The sequence below is a fragment of the Lynx canadensis genome, chromosome A3, assembly GCF_007474595.2.
Source record: "Lynx canadensis isolate LIC74 chromosome A3, mLynCan4.pri.v2, whole genome shotgun sequence".
NCBI classification, from domain to species: domain Eukaryota; kingdom Metazoa; phylum Chordata; class Mammalia; order Carnivora; family Felidae; genus Lynx; species Lynx canadensis.
The window spans coordinates 126,983,157-126,999,486 of record NC_044305.1 but is presented as its reverse complement, the minus strand read 5'-3'; positions in this window follow the sequence as shown (position 1 = coordinate 126,999,486).

Genomic DNA, 16,330 nt, shown 5'->3' with positions numbered 1-16,330 from the left:
CTGATGCATAGGGGCACTTGTACCCCAATGTTTATAGCAGCACTCTCAACAATAGCCAAATTATGGAAAGAACCTAAACACCCATCAACTGATGAATTGATAAAGAAGTTGTGGTTTATAGATACAATGGAATACTATGTGGCAATGAGAAAGAATGAAATCTGGCCATTTGTAGCAACGTGGATGGAACTGAAGAGTGTTATGCTAAGTGAAATAAGTCATACAGAGAAAGAGAGATACCATATGTTTTCACTCTTATGTGGATCCCGAGAAACTTAACAGAAGGCCATGGGCGAGGGGAAGGGGAAATACAAAGTTACAGAGAGGGAGGGAGCCAAACCAAAAGAGACTCTTAAAAAACTGAGAATAAACTGAGGGTTGATGGGGGGTAGGAGGGAGGGGAAAGCGGGTGATGGGCATTGAGGAGGTCATCTGTTGGGATGAGCACTGGGTGTTGTATGGAAACCCAATCTGACAATAAATTTCATATGTTAAAAAATGGAGATACTGTCTTTTTTCCATTGGATATTCTTTCCTTCTTTGTCAAAGATGAATTGACTATATATTTCTGAGTCCCTTTCTGGGTTTTTATTCTGTTCCATTGATCTATGTATCTGTTTTTGTGCCAGTACCATACGGTCTTGATAACTTCAGCTTTGTAATATATCTTGAAATGCAGCATCATGACATCTCCAGCTTCGTGTGTGTGTGTGTGTGTGTGTGTGTGTGTGTGTGTGTGTGTTTTCACAATTGCTTTGGCTATTCAGGGTCATCTGTGGTTCCAAACAAATTTTAGGATTGTTCGTTCTAGCTCTGTGAAGAATGCTGGTGGTATTTTGATAGGGATTACATCAAATGTACATAGACGTTTTAACAATGTTTGTTTTTCCAATCCATGAGCATGGAATACTTTTCCAATTCTTTGTGTCCTCTTCAAAGTCTGTAATTTAAAGACTATTTAAAAATTGGTGTTCCACACTGAAGCCAACTGTTATAAATGGCTACGGAAAAGATTACACTAGTTCCCATGAAAATAATGAATTAAATGAGAGTTCAAAACCTCAAAGGGAAGAGAATGAAGTTTTCCTATCTCTTTTAATATATGTGATACATGTTCCTATATTAGGAGGAAGTAATACTTGCAGTTCCACAGTGCAAATTAAATGATAAAAATTAGTATTAAAATAAAAGTTCTTTTGTGGAAATTGACAGGCTGGTTTTAAGGCATATATGAATATTCAAACAGTCAAGAATAGCCAAGATGGTTTGAAGAACAATGTCTGAGAATTTACTCTAAAGGATATCGAGATTTGTTATAAATCTACAAAAATTAATACATTTGTTGAGGTAAAGATGAACAAATACACCACTGGTATATTTCAGAATGAGCTCTGAAATCTCTTTTCCTGTCTCCACACTCTCTCACCAACCACCAGAGATATGGTTGTATAGTACAATAATTAGAACACAGCTCTGAAATAAGATTCCCAGGATTAGACTACCAGAGAGAACCAGAATGTTCTCACAGCCTTATCTAAGGCTTGTCTGTGACCCAGCAATGTTCTTAGAATGTGACACTAACTCTACGTCACACTCTCAAAGACACTCTTCAAATTAGAATAGAATTTTTCTTATATAATGTAAAACAATACAATATAAAACCTCTTACTTTGATGTAGACGATATGACCCATACAGTAAGGGGATGTGTTGCAAGAGAGGAATCAAAATATCATCATATAGCTAATCAAAGACTCAGTCAGTTTTAGCACCCAGGTTTTAATTATTAAATAGGTAGGATTTTCTTCCTTCCTTCCTCCCTTCCTTCCTTCCTTCCTTTTTTCCTTCCTTCCTTCCTTCCTTCCTTCCTTCCTTCCTTCCTTCCTTCCTTCCTTCCTTCCTTCCCACTCTTTCTGCTCTCTCTCTATAATACAGTAAAACTGTCAGAATGCTCACTTTTTATCTTGGTAAGATAATCTCTTGGTGTTCACAAGGTCATCTCAAGTCTTCCCTATGGGCACCATCAGCTCTCCTCCCTGCATAGACTTATATAGCAGAAACACTCCATTTTAAGACAAACGACTAGTTCTAATATCTTCATCCAGAACAGGTTTAATGAAGCAAAAATGGACTTCTGGAATATCTTGGGAACCAATTGTGGCTGAAAATTTTAAAAGAAAACATAAATGATCTACTAAAAATTTTAAAGAAAAGGAATAAAAACTTGCTATTCCTTCAAGTGACAAGAAGGGAAATTTGTTCCACCACAATGATTTAATTCAACTATAGCATCTGGTTTCTTCTGAAATGCATAAATAAACTTCAGAGTAAGAATAGAAGGAGGATGTGGAATTTGGAGAAGTTGTCTATCAGAGTGGTGCCAACACCTTTGAAAACCTGCTATTGCAACAGCACTGTGTCCACATTACAAGTCAAATATAAGCAACGAGCAATGGTGATAGAAGGGACTGGTGTCAAGCACAAATGGATCTGTATTATGTCCTCATTATTCCACGGCATGTGCTCTACATCCTGGACACCAACAAATACTCACTGTTCTCCACATGTGCCTCAGACCATTTGCTCCATATGCTTCTTCTGTCTGAAATCCTCAATATTTTTCTTTTACATTCATATAAACCCAGGCCCAGGCCCAGGTAACTACTCCATTTATTTAATTAAAAAACATTTTTTTTTAACATTTATTCACCTTTGAGAGACAGACAGTGAACAGGGGAGGGACAGGGAGAGAGGGAGACATAGAATCAGAAGCAGGCTCCAGGCTCTAAGCTATCAGCACAGAGCCCAATACGGGGCTTGAACCCACGAACCACAAGACCACGACCTGAGCTGAAGTCAGAAACTTAACCAACTGAGCCACCCACGTGCCCCATTTAATTTTAAAATAATTAACCTATTCACGTAGATCAAAGCTTAACAGTCTTCCTCCATTTTTGTTCCCCGGGCACCACTTATCTCCACAGAAGCAACCAAGAGAATTATTCCCCTGTGTGTTCTTCAATCAAGAGGGATATTTTGTAAATACATGTGTATGTTCCCATATTTTACACACACATGTCATATTAATTGTTTGTTACCATGATCAGGTTATTAAAGCTTCCACAGCAGTGTTCTCATTTATAAAATGGGAGAAAATTTATACTACTGGAATCCTAGAGTTACTTTGAGGATTAAATAAGTAAAGTGTGTGTGTGTGTGTGTGTGTGTGTGTGTGTGTGTGTGTTATTTAGAATAGTATCCAGCACAAAGCAAGCTCTATACAAGGATTAAATATTACCATATTCATCTTCATCATCTTAATCATAATTTTTTATCTCTATGAAAAAAATAGGATTTAACTATTGCATCTGCTGGCTCTATAATAATCAATATATTTTTGTACATCATTTATTTGAAGATTTCTTCTCCCAGGGGATTTAAGGTCTTTACTACTTTATTGCAATGGATAACCTCAAATTTTTGTGCACTTGTCAAAGTACCTCCTTAGCAGGAAATCTTAGCAGCAGGGTCAATGGCAATGTTTTAATGGCCTTTAAATAGAAATTTATGGGCAAAAACACAACATGAGTAGATGCAAAAACTTCCTTTCCAACTTCAAACCACCAGAAATAGATTTTTTTAATTGCTCACATTTTTAAAAAAGGGAATTTTCTAGGTCAAAGGAATGAAAAAGACACACTTAGATGTAATGGTCACTACTCCTTGAACCTATGGAGCTCACCGAAGGACTGGAATCTGAAGCACACCTTAGGGATTAGAGTTTTAATTGCCACATGGAACCTAGAATTAGGTCAGAGAGCCCACATGTTATAGGAATCCAGCAGTGGACATCATCTGAACTGAAAAATACCTGCCCATTTCCCTAGATCACAGAAAAGAAAAAAGTTGCTTATTCCAGGCTGTGATTGGAAAGAGAATCAACTACCAGAAATCAGAAACCTACTTTTACTCTCAAGTTTATATTAACTGAATATTTCAAAAACTCTGGAATTAAGAACCTAGCCTGAAAGCTGGTTAACAATGAAGAATCCCATCAAACTTGTACAGAGTCACCTGTGAGATCTTTTAATAGAGAGGCCTTTAATGACCAAAGATATGTGGAAATTCTAGGAAGTATCCACAATGCTAGTTATGAAAAAGCATAATGCCAAGAAAGACAGTCTGTGGAATTAACAAATGGAAGGATTTCTCATTGTAGAAATGGAGATAACAAAATTTTACAATAAGTATATGTGAAATGTTTAGGTAATAAAGAACACATAAATAAAAACCAAGTAAAAGATCATAAAACAAAAGAAGTCAAGTAAAAACGTGTAATTTAAAAATAAACTCATTATGGGGCACCTGGGTGGCTGTCGGTTACGCGTCCGACTTCGGCTTAGGTCACGATCTCACGGTTGGTGACTTCGAGCCCCGCGTCGGGCTCTGGGCTGATGGCTCAGAGCCTGGAGCCTGCTTCCGATTCTGTGTCTCCCTCTCTCTCTGCCCCTCCCCCGTTCATGCTCTGTCTCTCTCTGTCTCAAAAATAAATAAACATTAAAAAAAAATTTTTAAATAAATAAATAAACTCATTAGAGGAATTAAATAGTACAAGGCAGGAATCATGAATTTGGAAGGCATATCTGAAAAAAATAACAAAACCATAGCATTCAAAGTTAAAGAGGGAGAAAATGTGAGAAACAAATTAAGAACATGAATAATGGATATAATTTATAACATAACTTCAAAATGAATTCCAGGGGTACCTGGGTGGCTCAGTTGGTTAAGCATCTAGACCCTTGATTTCAGCTCAGGTCATGACCTCTTGACCTGTGGGATCAATCTCTGCATAGAGCTCTGTGCTCAGTATGGAGTCTGCTGACGTTTCTCTCTCCCTCTCCCTCTGCACACCCCACCCCCACCCTGCTTGCACACAGGGGCTCTCTCTCCCTAAAAAAATTAGTTTATTAATAAAATAAAATAGTTCCAGAAGTAAAGAAGATGGGAGAGAGGTAATATGCAGAAATTTGAAGGAAAAAATAGTTGTAACTGAAGGAAGAGCTAAGTCTTCAGATTTAAAAGGCAGAGTACAAAACAGTATATACCTCTATGTATATTTAGTGAAATATAATCACTATATACCTGTATGTATATCTAGTGGAATATATACCTCTATGTATACCTCTATGAATACCTCTATGTATATTTAGTAAATATATATACCTCTATGTATATTTAGTGAAATGTCAAGTATCCTGGATAAATAGAAAAATTTTACAGCTATCATAGAGTAAGAAATGTTTATCTGTAAAATAGCAACAATCAGGAAGACAATAAGATTTATCATCAGCCACCATTAATGTAAAGAAATTTTAAAAGCTACTTTAATATATTGAGAGAAAACAACTACCAGTCATTTTTATACACATACACACACACACACACACATACATACACAGACAAAATTAAGGACAAATTTTTAAAAATTGTGTCACCAAGACTAATAGAATTTTTATTCAGATTCTACTGAAGTAATCAATAAAGGCTATATTTCAAAAATAAAGGAGAAAAGGAATATAAGAAGCAATGATGTACAAAGACATAAATAAAATTATATTTTAAAATTTTAAATTTCACTAAATAAAAACTCAGTGAAATTAATTATTACTGTATGTTTAAAAATGTATTGTGGGGGTACCTGAGTGGGTCAGTGGGCTGAGCGTTGGACTCTTGATTCTCATGGTTTGTGAGATCCAGCCCTGTGTCTAGCTCTGCACTGGTAGCATGGAACTTGCTTGGGATTCTTTCTCTCCTCTCTCTCTGCCCCTCCCCTGCCCATTTGTATGCTCTCTCAATCAAAATAAATAAACTCAAAATTATATATATATATATATATATATATATATATATATATATAACTTTATATATGTGTGCGTGTGTGTATATATATATATATATATATATATGTATATATATATATGTAAAATATAAATGGTCCTAGAATTAAATCTCACAATATTGTGGGTCCTCCATATGGCTGGGTCCTCCTGGAGGTTTTCAATTCTCAGAGCTGTCTACACTGGGCCTCCAGCAATTTATCAATTATACATATATATATATATAGAGAGAGAGAGAGAGAGAAGAAATTAAAGGGAAAGAGAAGACTTCCAGTTTCCAATTCTAATCATGTAAGAAGCTTAGAAGCTACCACTCCATCCTAACAAGTAAAAAGCTGAACTGCTTGAAAAGTCAACAACTCTTCTTGGACACATAAGAAAAGGCAGGACATGGAGCGAACCACTGCTCCAAGATTGTAGAAGGCAAATACAGGGAGCCATGGCTTACCAAGTAGAGACACAAGAGTGAAAGCCAACGTGAGAACCCATTCCAAGGTAGGAAAACCTGAACTGTAATTGATAAATTGCTGGAGGCTCAGTGTAGACAACTCTGAGAGTTAAAATCCTCCAGGAGGACCCATCCATATGGAGGACCCACAATATTATGAGATTTAATTCCAAGACCGTTTTTATTTTTATTTTTAATTTTATTTATTTTTGAGAGAAAGAGCATGAGCAGGGGAAAGGCAGAGAAAGAGGGGGACAGAGAATCCAAAGCAGGCTCTGTGATGACAGCAGTGAGCCCAATGCAGCCTTTGAACTCTCAAACTCTGAAATCATGACCTGGGTCAAAGTCAGATGCTCAACTGACTGAGCCATCCAAGTGCCCCTAGGACCATTTTAAAATACATCACAGTCCTCTGTTCTTAACAGTTCTTTCCCTCAAGAGAAACTAACTAACCAGAGCCTAACCTGCTGGGGTTCTATCAGAGCCTAACTGATCTGGGGGAAGGGAAATGGCCAACTCTAGTCCCCTGTAACTTTCCATATGGAAAAAGGAAAATATCCAAGTCCAGCTCATTCTAGCCATCCTGTCATCTTAAGGAGAGAAAAAAAAATTGAGAAACATGCTAAGTTTACAATCCAGAGGAATAGGCTCATTAAAAAAGACTGAGATCCACTCTTAGGATTATAAGCCACTTCCTCTACTCCCACACCTCAGCACCACATTATGAAAGACCAACTTACAGAAGTTACTTTTAACCAGTACATCACAAAAGACTACCAAGAAAAAAATTACAAGGCATACCAAAAGGCAAAAAACACAGTTTGAAGAGACAGAACAAGCATCAGAACAGGCATGGCATTATTATGGTTGAAATTATCTGGCCAAGAACGTAAAACAACCATGATTAATATGTTAAAGGCTCAAAGGGCAAAGTAGACAGCATGCAAGAACAGATGAGCAATGTAAATAGAAAGCTGAAAATCTTAAGAAAGAACCAGAAAGAAATGTAACAGATAGAAAACACTATAACAGAAATGAAGAATACCTTTGATTGGCTTAATGGTAGACTGGTTACAGCTGAAAAAAGAATTTCTGAGCTTGAGGATACATCAATAGAAATTTCAAAAACTAAAAAGCAAAGAGAATAATGACAAAAAATGAAAAAAACAAATATCCAATGACTGAGAAACAATTACAAAAGGTGTAATATGTGTAATGGAAATGTCAGAAGGCGAATGAATATTTGAGACAATAATGACTGAGAATTTTCCCCAATTAATGTCAGGCACCAAGGTCTAAATCTAGGAAGCTCAGAAAACATCAAGCAGAACAAATCCCAAACAAAACACTACACGCACGTATACCATTTTCAAACTACACAAAGATAAAAGAAAATCTTGGAAGAAGCCAAAGATGCAGGAAAATTCACAGAATAACAAAGATAAAAATTGTATCTAACTTCTCCTCAGAAACCATACAAGCAAGAGGAGTGGAGTAGAGTGAGATATTTAAAGGGTTGAGAGAGAGAGAGAGAGAAACACAAAACAACCAACCTAAATTCTGAACCTCCAAAATTATCCCACAAAAGTGAAGGAGCAATAAAAACTTTCTCAGAAAAGAACTGAGAGAATTTGTTGCTAGCAGACCAACCTTACAAGAAATGTTAAAAGTTTTTAGAGAGCAGGAAAACTATGTAGGTCAGGTTTAGATGAATTCAGTGATGAATTCTAACAAACATTTAATGAAGAAATTATACCAATTTTCTAAAACCTCTTTCAGAGGATAGAAGTGGAAAAAACAAAACCTTTCTAACTCATTCTATCAGGCCATCATTACTTTAATATCAAAACCAAAGACATTACAAGAAAAGAAAATGACTGACCAATATCTCATGAACATAGGTGTAAAAGCCCTCAACAAAATATTAACAAATCAAATCTAACAATGTATGAAAAGAATTATTATACCACGACCAAGTAGAAATTATCCCAGGTATATAGGCTGGTTCAAAATTTTAAAATCAAGTGATGAAATCTATCACATCAACAAGCTAAAAAAGAAAAAAATCACACAACTGCATCAATAGATACATAAAAAGCAAAACAAAACAAAATTCAAAGCCTATTCATAATAAAAACTCTCAGTAAACTAGGAATAGAGAAGAACTCCCTCACTTGATAAAGAATATCTACAAAAAAATCTACAGCAAACATCATACTTCATGGTGAGAAATTCAAAGATTTCCCAGTAACATCAAGAATAAGACAAAAATGTTCCCTCTCACCATGCTTTTTCAGCCTCTTACTGGAAGTCTAACTAATATAATAAGGCAAGAAAGGGAAATAAAAGGTAAACAGATTTGAGAATGAAAAAAGTAAATCTTTGTTTACAGATACATGATCATCTGTGTTGAAAATCTGAAAGAATCAACAAAAGAATTCCTGGAACTTAAAAGTGATTACAGCAAGTTTGCAGGATACAAAGTGAATATACAAAAATCAAACTCTCTCCTATATATCAGCAATACACAAGTGGAATTTCAAATTAAAAACATAATATCATTTACATTAGCATCCAAAAAGTGAAATACTTAGGTATAAATCTAATGAAATCTAAAGATCTTTATGAGGAAACTATAAAGCTCTGATGAACAAAATCAAAGAAGAACTAAATAAACAACTATGCAGTGTTCATGGATAAGAAGACTCAATATTGTTATGATGTCAGTTCTTCCCAGCTTAATATGTAGATTCAATACACTACCTAACTTCAGGATCTACTCTGAAGCTAGGTAATCAAAACACTGTAGTACCAGCAAAAGAATAAACAAATAGATCTGTGAAACTAAACAAAGAATCCAGAAATTGACTGACCTAATCACAGTCAATTGACAAACAAAGGCAATACAATGGAGCAAAGATAGTCTTTTGAACAACTGGGCATCCTCATGTAAAAAAAAAAAAATCTAGACACACAAAATGTACTCATAATGGATTACTCACAAAAATCACTCAAAATGGATCATAAACCTAAATGTAAAATGAGAAAGTATAAAACTCTTAGAAGATAAGATCGGAGATAACTTAAGACCTTGGAAATGGTGATAACTTTTTAGATATAACACCAAAGTCATGATATATGAAGAAATAATGAATGAACTGGACTTCATTAAAATTAATGACTTCTGCTCTGCAAAAGACAATGTCAAGAGAGCGAGAAGATAAGCCATAGCCTGAGAGAAAACATGTTACAATGCATATCTGATAAATGTAAATATAGAAATATAAAAAGAATTCTAAAAACTCAACAATAAGAAAACGTACAACTTGATTTAAAAATAAGTCAAAGACCATAGCAGGCATCCCAGCAAAGAGGATATATGGATGGCAAATAGGAATATTTAAAAAAGGAATATAAAAAGACACATAATATGTCATCAGGGAAATGCAAATTGAAACAATGAGATACCACTGCACACACATATTAGAATAGCAAAAACCTGTAACGCTAACCACCACCAAATGCTGGCGAGGATGTGAAACAATGAAAACACATACATCACTGGTGGGAATGCAAAATGGTACGGCCACTTTGGAAGATAGCTCAGTGGTTTCCTACAAAACTAAACATACTATATGATCCAGCAATTGTCCTTTTTGGAATTTATCCAAAAGGATTTGAAAATTTATGTCCACACAAAAATCTGCCCATGGATGTTTACAGAAGATTTATTCATAATTGTCGAAACTTGGAAGCAACTAACATATCTTTCAGTAAGTGAATGGATAAATAAACACTGTGATACAGTCAGACAATGGAATATTATTTAGTGCTAAAAAGAAATGAACTATCAAACTATATAAAAAATGGAGAAAATTTAAATGTGTATTACTGAGTGAAAGAAGCTAATTTGAAAATACTACATCCTGTATGATTCCAACTATGACACTCTGAAAAAGGCAAAACTGTAGAGACAATAAAAAGATCAGTGGTGTCCAGGGCATGGAGGTCAGGGGTCAATAAGCAGAGTATTTTTTTAAACTTTTTTTAATGTTTTATTTTATTTTTGAGAGAGAGAGAGACAGAATACGAGCGGGAGAAGGGCAGAGAGAGAGAAGGAGACACAGAATCCGAAGCAGGCTCCAGGCTTTGAGCTGTCAGCACAGAGCCTGACTCAGGGTTTGAACCCATGAACAATGAGATCATGACCTGAGTCAAAGTTGGACACCTAACTAACTGTGCCCCCAGGGGATTTTTAAAGCCGTGAAATTACCCTGTGATACAATAACAATGGATATGCATCATTATATATTTGTCAAAACCCATAGAATGTACAATACCAGGAGTGAACCCTAAAGTAAATTATGGAATTTGGAATTTGTCATATATGATTATGACATGTCAATATAGGTTCATCAGTTGTAACAAGTGTATCACTCTGGGGAATATTGATAATGGGGGAAGTCATGAATGTAGAGTGGGGGGCAGTGGGTATATGGTAAGTCTCTGTACCTTCCTCTCAATTTTCACTTGTCAGCCTGCTCTGAAAAACTGCTTCTAAAAAAATAAAGTCTTAAAAAATGTATAATAAATTAAAACATAAAATGAAGGATTGTTTTTGGGCATTATATGTGTGGGGATAGGGGAAATTGTGGAAATGGAATCTTCTGAGAAATATGAAAGTTTACTGAGTTTCCTAGATGGTTCAGGAGAAGAGTATACACACACAAGAATGTATTTCATTGCATATATATCATTTGGATTTTGATTAAAATATGAAATTATGTCTATTTGGCAGAGTAATCGCTAGCTGAATAGAAACAGAACCTCTATTTATAACTTCCAAACTTGTAAAGGAAAAAGGAATCGTAATAAAAAGTCTATTATTCCAAAATAAAACAAGACTGGAAAAAAAAAACAAGGTATGAGACACACAGAAATTACAAATGTGCAAATATGCCAGTAATTCATAATAAATATAAATAGGTTAAATGTATTAGAGAAGAACTGTCAACTGTAAGTAGAAAGAACTAGTCAATAGTAGACCACTGCTCTCTCCTAGACCAATTTTAAAACAAGGTTAAAAAAAATAGATATCCTCTGCCTGAAGACAGCTGGGGCAACAGTACCTAAAGAAGCTATGACTTCCAAGAAATAACCTCTGAAAAGGCAAATGACATTTATGCAGTGCTCATGAAACACACACAAAAAGGAAACTACAGGATATACCTGGAAAGGAACTTACAGACTGTTATAGATAAAAATGAGCCAAAGATGGCCTCTGGTTACTGACCCCTAGGCTGTTTATTTCTTCACTATAGGCTGAGACCCACCAGCTAAAAAGACTAATTGCTCCAAACTCAATTTTTTACACATCCAATAATTTTAAAGATAGCTGAAACAATCAAAGTTTTAGTCATTTAGAGCTGGCCTGATTTGAATACCCCATCACACCTCCCACTGATAGCCCGTGTCTTTGGAGTTATACCTGCCAAGCTATCCTTTGGAGTTTTCTGACCCAGAGACTCCCCACCTACTGCTCAGCCTCCTCTCCCATTCTTCTGTCCCCTAGTAGTTCCCTTGCCCTCCTCCTTTTTGGGATGATGACCCAAAAAGGACATGTCACCCTGTCCAAGGCCACCAATAAAGTCTGTTATGTGTTACTACCTCTTATGGCCACACCTTTTAAATTGGTTAGCCCCAAATCAAAGCCCTTAAACTCCCTACACAGATGACTCACTCCAGGCTCTCAGCTAAAAACTCAGAAAAACTACAGTGAATCAGTGGTAGACTCAGCCTTACTAGGGATCACACTGAGACAGTCCATGATTAAATTAAATAATCTGACACTACTAGTTAAAAGAAGGGTGAGCCCATTTAGAAGGAAAATAACCTTTAAATAGCTTCAATATACAATTTATATCATTCAATGACAAATTAATAGACATACCCAGCAATCAGACAACCAAAAGAAATAAAGGCCATAAAAATTGGCAAGGAAGAATTCAAATTTTCATTATTTGCAGATGACATGATAAGCTATATAGAAATACCAAAAGACTCCACCAAAAAATTGCTCAAACTAATGCATGAATTCAGCAATATTGCAGGATATAAAATCAACATGCAGAAATCTGTTGCATTGCTATACGCCAATAATGCAGAAGCAGAAAAAGAAATCAAGGAATCAATCCCATTTACAACTGCACCAAAAACAGTAAGATACCTAGGAATAAACCTAACTGAAGAGGAAAAAGATGTATACTCTGAAAACTATAGAAGACATATGAAAGATATTGAAGAAAACACAAAGAAATGGAAAAGCATTCCATGCTTATGGACTAGAAGAACAAGCATTGTTAAAATGTCTACTACCCAAAGCAATCTACACATTTAATGTAATCCTTATCAAAATACCACCAGCATTCTTCACAGGGCTAGAACAAACAATCTTAAAATTTGTATAGAGCCATAAAAGATCCTGAATAGTAAAAGCAATTGTGAAAAAGCAATAACAAAAACAAAATCCAAGAAACTGGAGACATCACATATCCGGATTTCAGGCTATATTACAAAGCTGAAGTCATCAAGATAGTATGGTACTGGCACAAAAACAGACCCATAGATAAATGGAACACAATAGAAAACCCAGAAATAAACCCATAACTATATGGCCAACTCATCTTTGACAAAGCAGGAAAGAATATCCAATGGAGGGGTGCCTGCATGGCTCAGTTGGGTAAGTGTCTGACTTCAACTCAGGTCATAATCTCATGGTTCATGAGTTTGAGCCCTGTGTTGGGCTCTGTGCTGACAGCCCGGAGCCTGCTTTGGAATCCGTGTCTCCCTCTGTGTCTGCCCCTCCCCTACTCATTCTCTGTCTCTCAAAAATAAATAAATGTTAAAAACTTTTGAAAAAAAAGAAAAGAATATCTAATGGGGAAAAGACAGTCTCTTCAACAAATGGTGTTGGGAAAACTGGACTGTGATATGCAGAAGAATGAAACTGGACCACTTTATTACAGCATACACAAAAACAAATTCAAAAGAGATTCACCTAAATGTGAAGCAGGAAACCGTCAAAATCCTAGAGAACAACACAGGTAGCAACCTCTTTGACCTCGGCTGGAGCAACTTCTTACCAGACACATCACTGAAGGCAAGGGAAACAAAAGCACACATAAACTATTGGGATTTCATCAAGATGAAAAACTTCTGCTCAGCAAAGGAAACAATCAACAAAACTAAAAGGAAGCTGACAGAAGGGAGAAGATATATGCAAATGACATATTGGATGAAGGGTTAGTATCCAAAATCTACAAAGAACATATCAAACTCAACACCCAAAAAACAAATAATCCAGAAGAAATGGACAGAAGAGATGAAAAGATACTTTACCAAAGAAGATATCCACATGGCTAACAGACACATGAAAAGATGTTCAACATCACTCATCATCAGGAAAATACAAATCAAAGATCTGAGATACCACCTCACACCTGTTGGAATGGCTAAAATTAACAACACAAGGAACGACAGGTGTTGGCAAGGATGCAGAGAAAGGGGTTCCCTCTTATACTGTTGGTGGGACTAAAATGATGCAGCCACTCTGGAGAAGAGTATGGAGGTTCCTCAAAAAACTAAAAATAGAACTACCCTATGACCCAGCAATTGCATTACTAGATATTTACCCAAATGATACAAAAATATAGATTTGAAGGGGTACATCCACCCCAATGTTTACAGCAGCATTATCAACCATAGCCAAACTATGGAGAGAGCCCAAATATCCATGAACTGAATGAATAAAGAAGATATAGTATATACACACAATGGAGTAGTACTCAGCCATCAAAAAGAATGAAATCTTGCATTTTGCCATGGCATAGATGGAGCTAGAATATATTATGCTAAGTGAAATAAGTCAATCAGAGAAAGATAAATACCATGTGATTTCACTCATATGTGGAATTTAAGAAACAAAACAGATGAACACATGGGAAGGGAGGATGAAGAAAAGAGAAGGAAGCAAACCATAGGAGGCTCTTAGTGATAGAGAACAAACTGAGGGTTTATGAAGGAATGTGGGTGGGGAGATGGGCTAGATGGGCAATGGGTACTAAGTAAGGCACTTGTGATGAACACTGGATGTTGTATGTAAGCGATGAATCACTGAATTCTACTCCTGAGACCAGTATTGCACTATATATTAGCTAACTAAAATTTAAATTAAAAAAAAGATATTAATAGACATACCAAAAGTCTATATAACTGTAATCCATGAAAAAACACATAGGAACATATATACAATTGATAATGATATTATAATTTCCTCATAAAGATTTTAAAATAAAACAGATAAAATTGTGGAGAATTTACCAGAGAATTTTAATCTTTAGGAAAGAACTGAATGGAAGTCCCCCCACTGACAATTCCCACATCAGAAATTAGCTTAGATGCAATATATATGTAAATTAGAAGCCCAGAAGGATAGGACAGAAAGAATGGGGAAGAAGCAACATTTAAGAGATAGTGGCTAAGAATCTTCTCCAACATTGATGAAAGATACCATCTCCCAAATTCAAGGATCTGTGAAAAATCCTAAAAAATAATACATGCAAAGGAAATGGCATTAATGATAGTTACACTGCTGAAAAGTAAAGGAAAACAGAAATATTTAAAACTAGAGAAATAAAAATGCATTACCTACAAACAAGAATAATAAAACTGATGGCTGACTTCTTCATGGAGATGATAGAAACCAAAAAAAAATGACAAAAATACATATTTAAAATTCTGAAAGAAAAAGAAATGCCACATGAAATTCTATACTCAGTGAAAATGTCATTCAAAAATAAAGATGAGATAATGATGCTTTTAGATAAAGAGAGAATCTTCCACCAACAGCCGGCACTAAAATAAATCTACTAAAGAGAAATGTTCAAACAGAAGGAAAATGATCCCAGAATCTAACATGTAATTGCAGCCTGGAATAAAGAGAAATAAAACAGGTATATGATTATGTAGATATAAATGAATAATGACTAAATATTGACTACGCAAATTAATAATAATAATTGCGTTGTTCAAAATGTATATAGCATTAAAATACATGTCAAAAGCATATGCCCACATATATACACTTATAAAAATAAACAAATACACTTACAGAAATGGCCAGAAAAATATAAAATAATAGCAACGGTTTAACTGTTCTGGTTTTTTCATGATTTTCAAGTAATGGGTTTTGAATAAGTGATTTTAGTTTGCTTTTTATATATTTCTATAGTCTGCTAAGCACACGAAACAGACAAAAATCGCTACCTCACAGAGCTGGTTGGAAAAATAAACATTAAAATTACTTAAAGACATCTAAATGAAATAATTCAGACAGAAAAAGATAAATACCACCTGATTTCAACTTATACATGGAATCTAAAAAACAAAGAAACAAACAGACTCTTAAATACAGAGAACAGACTTGTGGTTGCCAGAGGGGATGTGGGTGCGGAGATGAGTGAAGTGAGATACAAAGGGGATGAAGAGGCACAAATTTCTGGTGCACCTGGGTGGCTTAGTCAGTTAAGCATCTGACTTTGGCTCAGGTCATGATCTCACAGTTCATGAGTTCAAATCCCCGCATTGGGCTCTGTGCTGACAGCTCAGAGCCTGGATCCTGCTTTGGATTCTGTGTTTCCTTGTCTCTGCCCCTCCCCTGCTCACGCTCTGTCTCTCTCTCTCTCTCTCAAAAATGAATAAGCTTAAAAAAAATTTTTTACGTAGAGGTACAAATTTGCAGTTATAAATAAGTCATACAGATGACAAGTACAGTACAGGGAATACAGTCAATAATATAATAATGTTGTATGGTGACAGATGATGACTACCCATGTTGAGTACTGAGTACTGTATGGAATTGTTGAATCAGTATGCTGTACACCTGAAATTAATATAACATTGTATGTTAATTATACTTCAATAAAAAA